Genomic DNA, 19,329 nt, shown 5'->3' with positions numbered 1-19,329 from the left:
TCCAATTTTCTAAGAACACCTCTTAGCATTCCAACTCCAAAAGAGCGAATTCTTTTTCTTGAGTGGATTATAGTTTCTATTAGAAAAGCAAAGAAATAGCTGAGAGTAATTCTCTTAATCTTAGATAAGACCCAGTGAAAGGATTACAGAATAACTTTGACAAATAGGTCTTCCTTCCATTTACAGAGATCTTTTCAGATCCACTCCAGCCCCACAGATCTGCAATTTTTTTTACTTATTATTTAAGTCTGTCTTCCTGAAAACCCCATTTGTTATTGTTTTTAAAGGTTTTATTTAAATTCCAGTTAGTTAACATACAGTGTATAATATTAGTTTAGGTGTACAATATAGTGCTTCACCACATCCATTCAACACTCTGTGCTCATCGCAAGTGCATTCCTTAATCCCCATCACATCACCTATTTTACCCATCCCCCCATCTACCTCTCTTCTGGTAACTGTCAGTTTGTTCTCCATAGTCCAGAGTCTGTTTCTTGGTTTGTTTGTTTTGTTTGTTTGTTTGTTTTTTCCCCTTTGCTTGTCGTCTTGTTTCTTAAATTCCACATGTGAGTTAAATCATATGGTATTTCTCTTTCTCTGACCGCCTTATCTCACTTAGCATTATACTCTTTACCTCCAACCATGTTGTTGCAAATGGAAAGTTTTCATTCTTTTTTATGGCTGAGTCTGCAATCTTTAAGTCATTTATCTTTTACCTCTTTTCACTATTAGCACTAACTCCTTGATTTCTCAGATTGCCAAGTCATATTTTTGATTATTTTCCTTTTTTAATCTTTTCTTTTAAAGGCCATTGAATGACTATAACTAATGTTAAATTATTAAAGCAGGTTTATGTTGTTTCTTTTATGCATGTGGCAGTGGTCTTTGCCACTAAGTTCTTGTTGCAAAAGTTTCTTCACATAAATGCAAAACTTATTTTATGCAAATACTAAATAGACATTTACATTATTATTATTCAGCTCAAGAACATGTAATATATCCTTGTTGCCAGTAATTTCATATCAAAACTTTCCATCCAACCAAGCACTCATATTTGGTTGTAATACATGAATATGCCACATACTCACAGAAGGATACAAGACAACATCCAAAAACGAATGACTTAAAATAATTTTCTTTCAAACAGAATAGATTTCATACCAATGAACTTTATGAAAATTAAATTTGATTCAGTTTCTTAAAGCTTAATTTAAAAAGAACATAGTTTCATTAAATAGAAACTGTTGTCTTACAAAATAAAGCACATAATTTAGAAAAGTTTGCTTAAAGATATTTTAAACAAAATTTACAGAGGAATTTATCATATAGAAATGTTTCTTCTCAGCCACTTTGAAAGGGAGTCATTGTAATTCTTGGGTTATTAAAAAGTCAAAGTGCACTAAATTAATGGAGTTGTTTTCAAAGCAGTTTGCTTGACACACCCCAGATATTTTCACTTTTAGTAATTGTGTTTCTGAGGTAGTATATAGATAAAAGTTAAGTACAAAAAAGGTGAAAAAGAGATCTGTTAGAGTTTTAAAAGAGGTACCCATGGACTTGAGGGGAAATAGGTATAGAAGGCACATGAGATAAAGCATAATAAAAACTAAAACTTGGAATATGAATGTGAATTAAGTAGCCAAAAAAAAAAAAAAAAACCTAAAAGGAATGATCCATGCAAAGGTCTTTGTCAAGAAAAAAACATTAGAAGCACTTATATAAGTTCATCCTAGTTCATAAAGTTTAAGAATCAAAGATGATATTGCAGAAGTAATTTGATCATGTTTTTAGCACATGTAAATGAATTTGCCCTTTAATTTCATGTTCATAAGAATGCATAATATGTTTGCTTGTCTGCTGTTTATGTCAACCTAGAAAACACAATGTTGAAATTGTATTTTTAGAACAATCCTCTGTAATGATATATTGAATAAATTAAAGGCATTCAGTTCAATCCTGGACACAGATTATAAATTTAGATATCTGAAATACACACATGGACTGAAGTTAATTCTGCTACAGTACCACACAAGAACATCCTTATGGTTTACAGCAATAAAGGTATATATATAAACCTCACTTTTACATTTACATTTTTTAAGCTGGTTATGGATCTAGTCTGAATTATGGCTTAGTATCAGGCTACAATCAACTGCAGGTCTATGTGTTTTCTTCAATGTGAGATATAGGCTGAAGTTGCAGCCCACATGTAAGATAGCCAATTTGTAGAAGAAGGAAAAGTACAATATTGTTGGTGGCATTTGTGATATTCTTGAAGGCTCCAGTTGATTACTTACATTCACATTGTATTTTCCAGAGCAAATCTATGACCAAGCATAAGTGTAATAAGTAAGAAATTATTCTTCCCTAGAATTACCCTTCAAATTATATGATAGTAAGTGAGGATATATAATTTTTCTACAGGTTAAAAAGATTAATTGGGCAAAATGCACCATCTAGCAGATGTGGTAACAGAAAATATGGCTGTAGATAAGTTTGCCCAAGGATAAATGGTATGTAGAGTATAGGGAAAGAGAACCTAGAAGAGATCCCTAAGTGAGAGTAAGAAATGAGAAAATGGGAACAGGGAGAAGGAGACTTGAAAGATATTGAGTAAGTGGCCAAAGTTTTGAGAGGGAAATAAAGAAATTGTAGCTTCTCATGCACCAAGAAAGCAGACACATTTGGGTTCATGTACACATACACATTTTTATTACTGTCAAATTCTAAGTATAGAATAAGAAAATAATTGTCATTAAAGTAGGCATATCTGGATGTATGAGAGTAATTGGTTGAGTCTACAACAGGTAGGGAAGATGTTCTACAATTTTAGTGCCTGAAATCTAATGAAAGGATATTCCAAAGAATCAATGTAAAATACTTGGAGCACTTGCCTAAAAAGACACTAGACTCATTTGGATGTTTCAATCATTAAATTTGCTGATCTTTTCCTGTACTTATTGAGCAGGTGAAAGGCAAACTTGGGGAGATGGCAGGATGGAAATTGAGAACATAGCAGTGGAGAAGACTGCACAATTACCCTATAGGATGGTAAAAAGAAGTGGTTTTTCCAAGAATTGTAATATTATTTCAGACAACAGTGTGACTTAAACTCTCTTCCTTTTACTCCAACAAAAGTAGAAAAGGAATCCCTTGCAATAGGGAATCATCGATTGAAAAGGATTGTGAACGGTGAAATGGAGCCAGACCTCCTTGTCAGAATATGTGTATTTTGATCCACATGAGAAGGTAGTTCCTTTGGACTGTCACAGACAGCACTAACTGGTGGCTGTGAAAACTGTGAAGAGTGACAGAGGGTAAATCACCACAAACTTAAGCAGAGAAATAATTGTCCTTTTTTAATTTTCTTTCTACTTAGTCCTAAAGCACTGGAAGAACCATATCCAGAAGAAAAAAAAAAAAGTATCTCAGAGACTGATTAAATATCTCCTAACTTTATACCATGGAGTGAGTAGGTATTTTATTAATCTGAAGTAAATAGAAATTTATGGAATCTTCCATAAATATTAAGGATTAAAAAGAAAAGTTTATAGAGTACAATTGAAAATAGCACAAAATAATTTCATATTTATGACCCACTGCTCAGTAGCAGTTATGTTTGTAACTATACAGGCCTTTGATAATGGACACTCATGTTATCAAGGGCATGGAGGACCTGTGACCAAGAGAACTCCAACATTCCACCACTGGAGAGAAAAAACTCAAATAGGATTATTAGGACATCCATTCTAGAGACAGGAGAAACAGGGTCCTACAGATCCATGAAGAAGCTTTAACCAATTAAGGCAACAATGAAGCAGATAAATGTTAGTACTTTTGGTGACATCTTCATACTGCTCTCAGATGCTCTTCGTTAGGAAAAAAATTATGGCACTTTCAAATAAATTTTCATTGGAATTTACAGAAGAAATTAGATGAACTGGAGGGACTTACTGCATTAGTGGAAGATAAAAGGATTACAAGTAACACTTTAGAAAAGCTAGGCGAGGAATATGTAACTTTGCACTAGAGGATAATTGGGATAACATTAGATTACATTTAATATAATTAGGTTAATGACCTTTATAAGGGATCAGTCAAAAATATTAAAGCTCAAAATATTAGATGAATGATTATATATTTTGGAGCATGAACTCACATTGAAATATACTTGGAATATATAAATACACAATCAAATTTTTTGATGTCTATAATTTTCTGCCATTGTTTTAAATTTTCTTTAAAAGTCCCATAGGTATTTTTTAGAGCTACTTGAAGTCCTTTGATGGCAATATTTTAAAAAGTCTAATAAATGTTTTAGTCAACTATTAAACTATTTTGAGTATTGAAACAAAGTCTTTAGAGCATAAATTGAAAAAATAATTGTCAAAGAACTGTCTCTTAAAATTTCAAAAATAAAATCTTCCCAGCATTCAGTAAACCTTAAAAATTAGAACATCCTACGAATAGCAAGAGCACTGCAAAGAATGCGTAAACTTCTTACTATTAAACGTACTTTTGGCATTGCTAAATCCTTACAAATTAATTAACTTTTGTACTTTTGTACTTTTGTACTTCTGTGGTGTCCAGAAGGGGTGGGTCACATTTGAATATCATAACTAAAAAGCCCTCCATGTGACTAGCAGTTACATCATAGAAAAGAAATGATTAAGGGAAAAAAAAATATAACCTCTGGGCATGAAGCAATTTCCTCAAGAAAATACATGGAATGCAATTATTCTTTAGTACCAGGCCTGAAAAGAACCGACAGCTAGACATTAGTGCTGTAATTGTATTTCAGAATCTTTCAATGAAGAGGGTTGATTAAGTTGCTTTAAATTAGAGGTGTTCAAATAGTGAAATATCCTTTATTCATTTATTGCTATAGGGATCAGTGCACATGGGAAAAGAAATCTAGATTAGGCATTCAGTAACCAAATTAAATCTGTACCAAATTTAGCAAACTAGTTGCTTAACTGATACTATGCAAAGACCCCAGGAAATAAGTCTAAGTTTTAGACTTGTGATGCAGTAGCCTGAGAATTTTACTTGGTATACTATAGAAAGAATACATTCCATATTTGACTTGACTAAGATTATTTTAATATGTTCTTTTCTTACATATTGAGATAACTGAAAAATAAAACAAACTTCTGAGACAGGCATTCAAACATTGTTTCTACCTTAGTATGGGCATTTATTTTATGCTTTTTTAATATTTCATTGCAAATATGTTTCCTTTAATTTGATTTTTATCCCAGGTTTACTGATATAATTGATGTAATTATCAGGCAATAAAAGTCAACCAATTTATGTGTACAGATTATGGATTTTTATATTCAGAGACAGCTTTGTACGCATCTTTCAAATCAAGATATAAGCATTTAGATCTTTCCAAAAAATCTCCTTTATGCTGCTTTGCAGTCAGCCCCTCCCCAACTCTTTCCAGGTTTGGAAAGCACTGATACATTTTCTGTCTCTATAAATTTGTGTTTTCTTGAATTTAAACAAATAGAACCATAAAATACATATATATGCTTTTGATCTTTATTCCTTTAACATAGCATAATGCTTGTGATATTTGCCTGTGCTTTTGCATCTATTCATAATTTATTAATTTTTGTATTATGAATAATATTCCAAACTACAAATATACCACAATTTGCTTATCTGTTGACCAAGTGATGGAAATTAGGGTTATTTCCAGTTTTTATTATGAAGAAAGGTGTTAAGAAAAACTTTGTGCTTCTAGTGTAGTATATAGTTTATTTCTCTCGGTTAGTGGTATGGGATTGTGATTACTGAGTTATATTATTGAGTTATATTCATGTTTTACTTTATTAGAAAGTATCCACCATTTTCCAAAGTGTGCATTTTTCATCCCCATCAGCAATATTTCAGGCTTCCTAATTTTAGCTATTTTGGTGCAAATGTAGTGGTATCTGGTTGTGATTTAAATTTTCATTTCCTTAACACTAATGATTTTGGCAAGTGATTTTTCATGTGTTTATTGTACATCCATAGATATTTGTTGAAGTTTCAGTTCAATTTTTCTCCATTTTTCAAAGATTATTTTTATTTTTTTACTTAATTTTTAAAGTTCTTTATATATTCTGTATACAAATTCTTCCTCAGATATATGAATACAAAATTTTTTTCCTAATACTTTGCTTATATTTTCATTCGTTTATTTGGGTCTTTGGGAGAGCAAGAATTATTAATTTTAGTAGTCTGTTACAAACTTTTGTTCTTTTATACATGCTTTTTGTGCCCTCTTTAATTAATCTTTGCCTAATACAGGGTAACACATATTTTCTCTTATGGAAATATTATAACTTAAGTTCTTATGTTTTGATCTATATTGTATGCTGTTAGTTCAGTATTAAAAAAATACAGCTATCTAGTTGTTCTAGCACCTCCTGTTAAAAAGATTATACTTTAATCCATTGAATTGGTGATTTCCAACATTAATTCAGCAATAAATGTTGATCTGTTTTTGAATTCTTTCAATTTCATTGATCTACATGGCTATTCTAAAATCAAAGCATACACCTTTTTGGGTGGTTAGTTGCATTACAAATCCTTCAATTATTGTTATCCATATATCCTCCCAAAAGCTTTTATTTTAGCATAATATATATAAGAAATATATTTCTTACATATTCCACTGATGATGAAAGTGTGTAGGGTTGGATAAAAGATCTTAATAGTTATGCTGTCTTCACAGATGAGGCAAAAGTAACTAGTCAGTCCAGTAGTCAAATACAACTGGAGGCATATTCTACAACATCATAGTAATCTATTCTCCTATTTAATAGTGAACTCTCTCCCCTGAGTCAAAAAGAATATCATTTGATCCTGCCCTCAGAATATCATTGCATTCATTTTAGAGTGATCTTTGCCTGCAAGATTTATTTCAGAGTATCCAAGATTAAATAATGGTTTCATAGAGCTTACGTCAATGGATGGGTTTTACACAATTGCCAAGAATAAATATGAATCTTTATTAAAACAAACCAAACTAAAGATGTAAAGTAAATAGAATGAAATATTCTTAAATTAATGGGAAGATACATTACTCTTTACTATGTAATGATTTTTTCTCTATATGCAAATTATTTCAAAATTAAAAGAAGTGTTCCTGTTTCATTTCAACATGGCAGGAGGTTGGAAGTTGCCATGCCATTCTAACAAGTGAAAAGTTAAACAGACTAAAAGTTCAATAACTCTTCTCGGACCTGTAAGAGAGGGGAGGACATAATGCAAATTGCTTCTTCCAAGATGGGAGAGACTGAATATTGGGAGTCACAGCTTACCTGAGCATAAAATCATGAACAAAAATCTCTGTGGAAACAAATGTCAGGGTAGGAAACCCTGAGTTGTAACTGATGAATTGCTGAAGGTTTAGACAAGTGTGAGAGTTAAGAATTCCAAGGAGTCCCAGTCATAGGCTCCCCACAATATTGTGAGATTTTGGCTACAGGAGGTCTACAAGGCTCCCACAGAGAAAATATCAAAGAAAAATCCCATCAGGCTTCTGACAGGAGAAGTCAAAGGAACCATTTTGAAATATGCCAGAGAACTCTGTTCTTTTTCACAAGGTCTGCCTCAAGGAAAACTAGTTAATATCCCAGCAAGTTAGGCTGTTATTATCAGACCTGGGGAAAGGAAAATATCCAAATGCAACCACTCTTCTCATCCTGTAACACCCAAGAAGGGAGAAAAAAACAAGTTCAGAGACTACTGCAAAGCTCATAGTCCAGAGGTATAAGCTTACTAAATGACTGAGACCTAATCATAGAACTATAGAACACTTCAGTTGACCTCACACATCACTATTACATTACTAAAAGTATATTTATTTATAGTAGTTCCTTTTACCTTAGTACATCATATATGGTTATTTAGAAAATCTTGTAAGGCATCCCAAAAGCAAAAGATACAATTTGAAGAGACAGAGCAGGCATCAGAACCAGATATAGCAGGGATGTTGGAAATATTGGACCAGGAATTTAAAACATCTATGATTAATTGGCTAAGAGACCTAATGGATAAAGTAGACAGACTGTAAAACAGATGGGCAATGTAAACAGAGGCATGCAAATCCTAAGAACAAAGAGTAAATCCTAGAAATCAACAGAAATAAAGATTGCTGCCTTTGGGCTTATTAGTGGACTGGAAGAGGCTGAGGAAAAAATTCATGAACTAGAGAGTATATCAATTGAATCCTTGAAAACTGAAAGGCAAAGAGAAGAAAGACTGAAACAAACCCAGAAGAGACTGTCCAAGGATTGTGGGACAACTACAAAAGATATACATTTGGTGGGAATAACAGAAGAAGAAAAAGAGAAAAAAAAAAAGAAATATTTGAAACAATAATGGCTGAGAATTTCCACCACATTGATGTCAGACATCAAATCACAGATATGGGAAGCTTAGAGAATATGAAACTGGAAAAATGCCAAGAAAACTACACCTAGACTTGTCATTTTTAGACTCTAGAAAATCAAAGATACAGAAAAAGTCCTGAAAGTAAGTATAGAAAAAATCACCTACTGTATAGGAAGAAAGACAAGGCTTATATCCAACATCTCAGAAACCATGTATACAAGAGATGGAATAAAATATTAAAAGTGTTGAGAAAAAAACATAAACCTTGAAATTTTTTAACGAACAAATTTATCCCCCAAATAAAGGCTAAAGACTGTCTCAGATAAACAGGAACTGAGGGCATTTTTTGGTAGTAGACATGCCTTGCAAAAAATGATAAAAGAAGATTTTTAGAGAGAAGGGAAATAATATAATTCAGAAACTTGGATCTACATGAAGAAAGGAAAAACACTGGAGAAGGAATAAGTAAAGATAAAATAACATTCATTATTCTTATTCTTAATGGATTTAACAGGTATGTACAAATAATGTATTTGATTTTCTTATGTATATATTTGTTTTATATATAATATGTATTTATATTAGATATATAATATGTATAATACATGACTGTCTTCTATATGTATGTTATATATGCTTATATATTTGTGAAATAAATGACAGAAATAATACAAAGGATGGAAAGAAAGAATCAGGATTTATTTTTTATCATAAGGTATTCCCACTATCCATGAAGATGTATAGTGTTATTTGAAAATGAACTTGGGTTAGTTATAAATGACATTAATTCTAGGGAAACTAATAAAAATATTTAAAAAGTAAGAAAGAAGATAAAATTGAATTGCATATAGTGCTCAGTTAAAACAACAAAAGGCAGAAAAAGAGTGGAAGACAAAATAGGAACAAAGACTGAAGGGAACAAATAGAAAACAGAAATAAATACGGTTGATCTTAACCCAAATATTTCACCCCTCTATCAGGAATGGACAGTTCCATCAGAGGAATTCAGTAAGGACAGAGTTGAATTCAATAAAATCTTCAGTTAACTAGCTATAATTGACATCTATAGACTACTTCATCCAACAACAACAATATACTTTCTTCTGAAGCTCACATGAAAACATTCACCAAGATAATCTGACAATATTCTGGGCCAAACTCAACAAACTGAAAATAATAGAAATCTTGCAATATTGGCTCTTAAACCACTATAAAATTAAAACATCAGTAACAGAAAAATAAATATAAAACTTCAAAATACATGGAGATTAAATGACATACCTCTAAACAACATATAGTTCAAAGAAGATACCTCAAGAGAAATATTTTGAAGTAAATGGAAATAAAAATACATCTTATCAAAATTTGTGGAATGAATCAAGAGTCATGCTTATAGGGAAAATTATAATATTGAATACATATATTAGAAAATATTAAAGATCTAAAATCATTAATCTAAATTTTTGCCTCAGGAAACTGTAAGAAGAACAAATTCAAAGTAGAAGAAAAAAAATAGAAATTAAAACAGAAATAAAATGGAAAATAGGAGATCAATAGAGAAAAATCAAACAAAAAGCTTGTTCTTTAAAAGATCTTATTACTTGAAAGATCATGAAATTGATAAGGTCTAGACAGATTTACTAAGAGGACACACATTGCTAATATCAGAAATGAAAGCTGGGGTACCACTGCAGATTTTATGGACATTATAAGAATAATCAAGGAATGGGGCGCCTGGGTGGCTCAGTTGTTAAGCGTCTGTCTTTGGCTCAGGTCATGGTCCCAGGGTCCTGGGATCGAGCCCCACATCGGGCTCCCTGCTTGGTGGGAAGCCTGCTTTTCCCTCTCCTGCTCCCCCTGCTTGTGTTCCCTCTCTTGCTGTCTCTCTCTCTCTCTGTCAAATAAATAAATAAATAAATAAAATCTTTAAAAAAAAAAAGAATAATCAAGGAATACTTTGAACTACTCTATGCCTACAAATTTAGTAGAGATGAAATGGATCAATTCCTTGAGAGAAACAATTTGCCAAAATTCACACAAGAAGAAATAGACAATCTGAATGGTCCTATAACTGTAAAATTTGAATAATAATTACCTTTTCAAATCAACAAAAAATGAGGTCCAGTTGGGTAAGCTGGGGAATTCTAAACATTTAAGGAAGAAATTATACTAATCCTCCACAGTCTCTTTTAGAACTATATAGCAGAGGGATACTTCTGATTCTAGGATGACATTGTAATAAAATCAGACAAAGACATTACGAGGAAAAAAAAATACTACCAACCGATATCTCTTAAGAACATAGATGTAAAAATTCTGAACAAAATATTAAATCAAATTCAACAATACACAAGACAATTGTATACCATGACCAAGAGGAATTTATCCCAGTGTGCAGGGCTGGTTCAGCATTCAAAAAATCAATTAATGTAATCCATCACATCAACAGGATTAAAAAGAAAAAAATCACATAATCATATTGATGGAAGCAGAAAAATATTCATGATAAAAACTATTAATAAAGTAGGAATAGAGGGGAATTTTCTTAATTAAAAAAATCTGCAAAAAACCCTATAGTTAACTTCATAGTTAATGGTGAGAGACTTGAAGTTTTCCCACTAAGATCAGGTACGAAAAAGATGTCCTCTCTCACAATTCCTTTTCAACATCCTACTGGAGTTTCTAGCTAATGAAATTAGACAAGAAAAGGTAATTAAAGGTATACAGATTGAGAAGGAATACAGAAACTTCACAGATGACATGATCATCTATGTAGAAAATCCAACAAAATAGACAAATTTTTCTTGAGCTAATAAGCTTCTATATAGCAAGTTTTCAGGATGCAAGGTTAGTATAGAAAAGTTAATCACTTTACTATAAATCAAGGGGCAAGTGAAATTTGAGTTTAAAATAAGATTTGCATTAGTACCCACAAAATGAATTACATATAAATTTCACAAAATATGTATAAGTAAATATGAAGAAAGCTATAAAACTGATGAAGAAAAGCAAAGAAATAAGATAATGAAATATTCCATGTTAATGGATAGGAAATCTCAAAATTGTCAAGATATTAGTTCTTTCCAAATTGATATAAAGATTTAATGTAGTCCCCAACATAATTCTAGAAAGTTATTTTTAGAATATCAACAAGCGGATTCTAAAGTTTGTATGAAGAGGCAAAAGATACAAAATAGCCAAAACAATATTGAGGGAAAGAATGAAGTAGGAGGACTGACACTACCTAACTTTAAGATTTAATATAAAACTACAGTAATCAAGACATCATCTTACTGAAAGAGTAAACAAAAATTAATGGAACAGAATAGAGAGCCTAGAAATGCACCCATGTAAATATAGTCCACTAGTCCTTAGCAAAGAAGCAAAGATAATATAATGGAGCAAAAATGGTCTTTTCTGGGGCATCTGGGTGGCTCAGTCATTAAGCCTCTGCCTTTGGCTCAGGTCATGATCCCAGGGTCCTGAGATGGAGCCCTGCATGGGGCTCCCTGCTTAGCGGGAAGCCTGCTTCTCCCTCTCCCACTTCCCCTGCTTGTGTTCACTCTCTCACTGTCTCTCTCTCTCTATCAAATAAATAAGTAAAATCTTTAAAAAAATGGTCTTTTCAACAAATGGTGCTGGATCAACTCAGCATCCACATACAAAAATATGAATCTAGATACAGACCTTAACACCCTTCATAAAATGTCAAAATGGATCACCAATCTAAATGTAAAATACAAAACTATAAAACTCCTAGAAGATAAAAGAGAAAACCTAGGTGACCTTGAGCATGGTAATAACTTTTTAGATATAATACAAAAAAAAAGATTTCATTAAAATTAACAAATTTCTGTTCGGCAAAAGACAATGTCAAGAGAACAAAACAAATCCCAGACGGGGAAAATGTTGCAAATGATACCTCTGAAAAGGGCCATTACTCAAAGGGTGCCTGGGTGTCTCAGTCAGTTAAGCATCTGCCTTCAGCTCAGGTCATGATTTTAGGATCCTGGGATCAAGCCCCACATTGGGCTCCTTGCTCTGCGGGGAGCCTGCTCCCTCTCCTTCCCACTTGTACTCTCTCACTGTCTCTCCTTCTCTCTCTCTCTCAAATTAATAAAATCTTAATAAAAGGACCATTACTCAAAATACACAAATAATTCTTAATCTCAACAATAGGAAGACCTACAACTTGATTAATGAATGAGCCTAAGAACGTAATAGGATCCTCACCAAAGAAGAAATATAGATGGCAAATAAGTATATGAACAAACACTACATATCTTATGCCATCAGGGAAATGCAAATTAAAACAACAGTGAGATATCACTACACACCTGTTAGAATGGCCCAAATGCAGAACATTGACAACACCAAATACTGATAAGATATGGAGCAACAGAAACTCTTACATGTTCCTGGTATAAAAGTAAAATGGTATAGCCACTTTGGAAGATGGTTTGGTGGTTACTTATAAAACTAAATATAATCTAATCATAGAATCCAACAATCGCACTCTTGGCATTTACCCAAAGGTATTGAAAATACTTATGTCCACACAAAAACCTAAATGTGGATGTGTTTATCAGTTTTATGCATAATTGCTAGAACTTGGAAGCAACCAACATGTCCTTCAGTAGGCAAATGAATAAATTGTGATACATCCAAACAATGGAATATTATTCAGCATTAAAAGTAAATGAGCTTTCAAACCTTGAGAAGATATGGAGTAACTTTAAATGCCTCTTGCTTATTAAAAAGAAGCCAGTCTGAAAAGACCACATGCTGTATAATTCCAACTAAATGACATTATAGAAAAGGCAAAACTGTGAGGACAGTAGAAAGATCAAGTGGTTTCCAAGGGTTAGGGGGTAAAAGAAAAGGTAGAACACAGAAAAATTTTAGGGCAGCAAAAATACCCTGTATGATACCATAATCATAGATACTTATTTATCCAAATCCATAGAATGTACAATACAAATAGTCATAATGTAAACTAAGACTTCAGGTGACTATGATATGTTAATGTAGGTTCATCAATTATAACAAATGTACAACTCTGTTAGGAGATGTTAACAGTGGGGGAGACTGTGCATGTGTGGGGCAAAGGATATATGGGAAATCACTATATTTTTTCAGCAGTTTTGCTATGAACTTAAAACTACTCTAAAAAAGTCAAATATTTTTTTTAAAAATAATGCAATTAAAATATATTAAATCAATAATTACCAGTGATCTAAGGATGGCCACAATTGTAAATTTGATTCTTAAATCACTGACATTTTGGAAATGGTAAATTATGGAAATACTTCATGTATTATAGTTTTATTCATTAGTTCAAATAATCACATTGCATTTGAGGGACTTAAAATGGAAAAGTGAGGTTTCTGTAGTTCCCTTTTCACTATGTAACATTTCTATTGTATACATTCCTTTATTGTGCATTTCTTGAGATGAGGGGATGTGGTTCTGGAGAGGGAGATTAAAAAAAAACAAACCTATAGACAAGAAAACCTGCTACTTAAACATAACAGGAAATAACACCAGCTTTTAAAGACCTTTGAATCCTACTCTATCAGGGAAATGATGTTTTTAACAATTTATTGCTTTTCTTAAAAAAATATTTTATTTATTTTTAGAGTGTGAGCTGGGGGACGAGCAGAAGAAGAGGGAGAGAGAACCTCAAGCAGACTCCCTGGTGAGTGCAGAGCCTGACTTGGGGTTTGATCTCACAACCCTGAGATCATGACCCGAACTGAAATCAAGAGTTGGATGCTTAACCAACTGAGCCACTCAGGTGCCCCACTATTTGTTGCTGTTCTGAGACCAATCACTTTCTTTCCATTCTAGAAGAGATGGGTCTCAAAGTCCTTTCATAAAGCAAGGTTGAAATGTTAGTCTTAGATCCTTCCATACACTTCCACAATGTTGTAAGTGTGTCACTTGCACTTCTTAAACATAGGACTGCTCTATAAGGACCAAGCAAGAAATTTTAATCCCCACATCTTCCAACTCCCTAGCTCTTTCATATATTTAAAGGGCTTGCAACATTACCTGAGCTTTGTTGCCTGATCTCCACAAAAGCATATCTACACTGGGGATATTTGGGAGGTCTGAAACCAGTCTCTGATTTTCACAGGTTGTTATAAAGGGAACATGAATTCATTACCATTATAGAAACTTACTTCTTCCTTATTCTTTGAGAAAGCACAGCAAAGGTTAAACTGATTAGTCCATAGAGAAGGGTATCAATTATACATAAGAGAGCAGGCCCGTATCCCTTCATGAAGACTCTGGTCAGTGCTATATACTTTATTGCTTTTATTCTCACACTGTCCCTATATCTCTGAGCCCCACTCAAAAGGCAATTGAAAATATCTATGTGCATTTTTGGTGGTCATAAAAATTGAGGGGAATTATTTTATTGAAAAATAGTGAAGAGTTGTTTCACTAGAATATCAATAGTTCCCCGGAAAGAAACATTACTGAGATGGGTTGTTAGAGGTTTATGTTTTTCAAAGGCCATGGAAGTACAATTAATGGCCATATGATATAAAATCTTAAATCATAAATCTTCCATTTCCTTGTCATGCTTCATAAAGTTTATATGTATAAATGTCATACTGACATTCATTAATCTTCATATTATTTACTCCAGCATACTGTAAAAGTTTTTTAAATGAAATAAAGAATTTAGTTTTATTGAGATACAATTGACATATAGCACTTATAAGTTTAAAGTATACATCATAATGACTTGACATATTTATAGTGAAATGATTACCACGATAATTTCAGTTAGCATTTATCACCTCATATACTTACAATTTTTTCTTGTAATTAGAAATATGGTTTATTTAGCACCTTTCAAATATGCTATACGTGAGTGTTAACTATAATCATCATGTTGTACATTACATTCTCAGTACTTATTTATGTTATAACTGGTAGTTTGTAACTTTTAACAACTTTCCTCCAATTCCCCAATCCCCCATCTCTGGTAACCACAAAAATAATCTCTTTTTCAATGAGTTTGGGTATTTTTTTTTTTATTTTAGGTTCTACATATAAGTGAGATGATAAAGTATTTGTTTTTCTCTGACTTATTTCACTTAGTATAATGACCTAAAGGTTGATCCATGTTGTCATAAATGACAGTGTTTCCTTATTTTTTTTTTATGGTTGAATAATACTCTGTCATGTGTGTATATATAGGAACACAGTTTGTTTCCTGTGTGTCTTGGCTATTGTAAACAATGCCACTCAAAGCATGGGGGTGCAGATATCTCTTTGACATAGTGTTTTCTTTTCCTTGAAATATATTCCCAGAAGTGGAATTGCTGAGTAGTATGATAATTTTATTTTTAATTTCTTTTGAGGATTTTCCATACTATTTTCCACTGGGGATGTACCAGTTAACAATCCCACCAACAGTGCACCCTGGTTTTCTTTTCTCCATATCCTCACCAGCATTTTTTATCTTGTCTTTTTGATAATGGCCATATTGTTAGGTAAAAACTCATTTGTGTTTTTCATATGGATTTCCTTCATGATTAGTGGTAATTAACATCTTTTCATGTACCTGTTGGTTATTCATATATCTCCCTTGGAAAAATGCCTATTTCTGTCCTTTGCTCTTCTTTAAATTGGGTTATTTTTTTTTCTTATTGAATTATAGGAGTTCTTTATATATTTTGGATATTAACTCTTTATCAGATATATAATTTACAAAGTATATATTTTTTTCCATTCTGTAAGTTGTCTTTTCACTTTTTTGATTATTTATTTTGCTCTGAAGAAGATTCTTCATTTGATGTAGTCCCACTTGTTCATTTTTGCTTTTGTTGCTTTTGCTTTAGGTATCCTATCCAAAAAATCATTGCCAAAACACAGAGCCAGGGTCTTTTACCCCCTAGGTTTTATTTTAGGAGTTTTATGGTTTTAGGTCTTGCATTTAAGTCTTTAATCCATTTTGGTCTAATTTTTGTGAGTAGTGAAGGATAGAGATTTAGTTTCATTCTTTTATATTTGAGTAACCAATTTTCAAAGCACAATTTGTTGAAGTAACTGTCTTTCCTCTACGAGTATTCTTGGCTCCCTTGTCAAATATTAGGTAACCATATATGCTTGGATTTATTTCTGAGCTCTCGGTTCTGTTCTGTTGGTCTATTTACCCGTTCTTATGCCAGTATCACATTGTCTTGATTCCTATAGCTCTATAATATAGCTTGAAATAAAGAAGTGTGATGTTTCTAGCTTTGTCCTTAGGATTTCTTTGGCTATTCAGGGTCTTTTGTGTTTCTATAAATTTTAGGATTGTTTTTATACTTCTGCAAAAAGAAAATGCCTTTGGAATCTTCATAGGGATTGCACTGAGTCTCTGGATGGCTTTGGTAGTATGGATATTTTAACAATGTTAATCCTTTCATACCATGGACACAGGATAGCTTTCCATTTATTTGTGTCTTCTTAGATTTCTTTCATCAATATCTTATAGTTTTCAGAGTGGAGATCTTTCACCTCCTTAGTTAAATTTATTACTAAATAATTTAGTGTTTTGATGATATTGTAAACAGGATAGTTTTATTTCTTTTTGTAATAATCTGTTGTAGTATATAAAAACACTACTGATTTTTGTGTTAATTTTGTATCATGAAACTATCCTGAATATGTTGATTAAATCTAACAGTTTTTTGGTGGAGTCTTTAGGATTTTCTATTTTTATAAGACTATGTCCTCTCTGAAAATAGAGACATTTTTACTTTTTTCTTTCCAATTCTGATGCCTTTATTTTTCTTGCCTGTCTTCCTAGCTAGGACTTCCAGTACTATCTTGAAGTGGTAAGAATGGGGACCCTTGTCTTATTTCTGACATTAGAGGAAAGGCTTTAAATGTTTTACCATTGAATACAATTTTAGCTGATGGATTATTGTATTTAGCCTTTACTGAGGAATGTTTCCTCTATTAAAAATTAGTCAATTTTTCAGGAGTTTTTATCATGAACAGATATTGCATTATATCAGTTCCTTTTTCTGACTCTCTCAAGATGATCTTTTTTTTTTTTTCTTTCATTCAGTTAATGTGATGTTTCATGTTGATTGATTGGTGTATGTTGAATCACCCTTGCATCCTTGAAATAAATCCAGTTTGATCATGGTGAATGATCTTTGTAATATCCTGTTGAATTTGGTTTGCTAGTATTTTATTGGAAGTTTCTGCATCTAGAGTCATTAGTGATATTGTTCTGCAGTTTTCTAGTAGTGTCATTTTCTGACTTAGTATTAAGGTAATGCTGACTTCATAAAATGATTTTAGGAGTGTTTCCTCCTCTTCAAATTTTTTAGAATAGTTTAAGAAGGATTGGTATGAATTCTTCTTTAAATATTTGGCAAAATTCACCAGTGAAGGCATCTGGTCCTGAACTTTATTTTATGGGGAGATTTTTGATTATTAATTGAATCTCTTTACTAACAATTACTGTGCTCAGCTTTTTAATTTCATCCTGATTAAATTTTGGTAGATTCTATGTTTCTAAGAATGTTTCTCTTCTAAGTCTTTCAGTTTGTTGGCTTATAGTTGTTCATATAATATGTTCCGTTTTTCACTTATAATTAGTTGAAATTTTTTTCTTTTTTTCTTTTTTCTTTGTTAGTCTAGCTAAAGTTTTGTCAGTTTTGTTTATCTTTTCCAAGAACCAGCTCTTCGGTAACTATTGTTTTCCTGTTCTTTATTTACTTTTGCTCTGATCGTAATTATATCCTTCCTCCTGCTAACGGGCTAAGTTTGTTATTTTTCAAGTTTCTTAAAGCATTGAATTAGGTTGTTCATTTGGAATCTTTCTTCTTAATGTAGATGTTTGTTGCTAAGACTTTCCTCTTAGAATTGCTTTTGTGACATCCCATAAGTTTTGGTATGTTCTGTTGTCATTCCCCTTTAATTTCTTTGATCCTTCGATTATTCAGGAAATTTCCACATATTCCTGAATTTTCAAGTTTTCTTCCTTTTAGTGATTTCTAGTTTTATACAATTGTGATATGATTTAAACCCTCTTGACTTTGCTAAGACTTGTTTTGTGGCCTAACATACGGTCTAGCTTTAAAAACAAAAAATGTTCCATGTGTGCTTGAGAAGAATGTGTATTCTATTGTTGGATAGAATGTTCTGTTTATGTCTGGTAGTTCTATTTGGTCTATAGTGTTGTTCAAATCTGCTCTTATTGATTCCTTGTCTGGGATGATGTGTCAGTTGCTGATAGTGGGATATTAACTATTATCGTATTGCTATTATTTTCTTATTTTAGCTCTGTTAGTTTTTACTTCATGTATTTAGGTGCTCTGATGTGGGGCATATAAATATTTATAATTTTTATAACTTTTTGATATATTTGTTGGGGGAGGTCATTGAGAAAACATGACTACTGGTTGACCCATGAGCCTTACCTGGGTAATTGGAGAGTCCCCACCCTCCCTATTGTCCTTGGAATGTACATTCGCCTTGCCTTCCCCATTTCCAGAAGCCATCCCAAGGATGTAGCCTTGATGTAGAAGGTTGAGGCTATTGGCATGGTATATATGACAGAACCCAGTTAAGGCCATTATATAATCTTTTAAGATTTGGTGGTAATATGCAGAAATCTACTTGTCTTGTGGCCACCCAAGACAAGCCTCATATGTAAGTTTCCTTCCTTACTAAAATTTCCACCTACCAATCTTTTTTTTTTTGGTCTGTCCCTCCCCTCCATATATGGGGGCCTGTTTCAGATTATACCTGGAAGTTTTCAAGGATGTTGCAAACTAATATGACTGACCTTTTTATCATTATATAATCTTTTTTTTCCTTTTTACCATTTTGAGTTTAATGTCTTTTTCACTTGATGTAAGTATAGCTAGCTCTGCTTTTGTGTTGTTGTTACCACCGTATGCTTGAATGATCTTTTTT

The sequence above is a fragment of the Eumetopias jubatus genome, unplaced genomic scaffold (genome assembly GCF_037043125.1).
Source record: "Eumetopias jubatus isolate StellerSeaLion01/CBP00866 unplaced genomic scaffold, mEumJub1_p1.0 scaffold_1, whole genome shotgun sequence".
Classification (NCBI taxonomy): Eukaryota; Metazoa; Chordata; class Mammalia; order Carnivora; family Otariidae; genus Eumetopias; species Eumetopias jubatus.
This window is presented reverse-complemented; position numbering follows the sequence as displayed.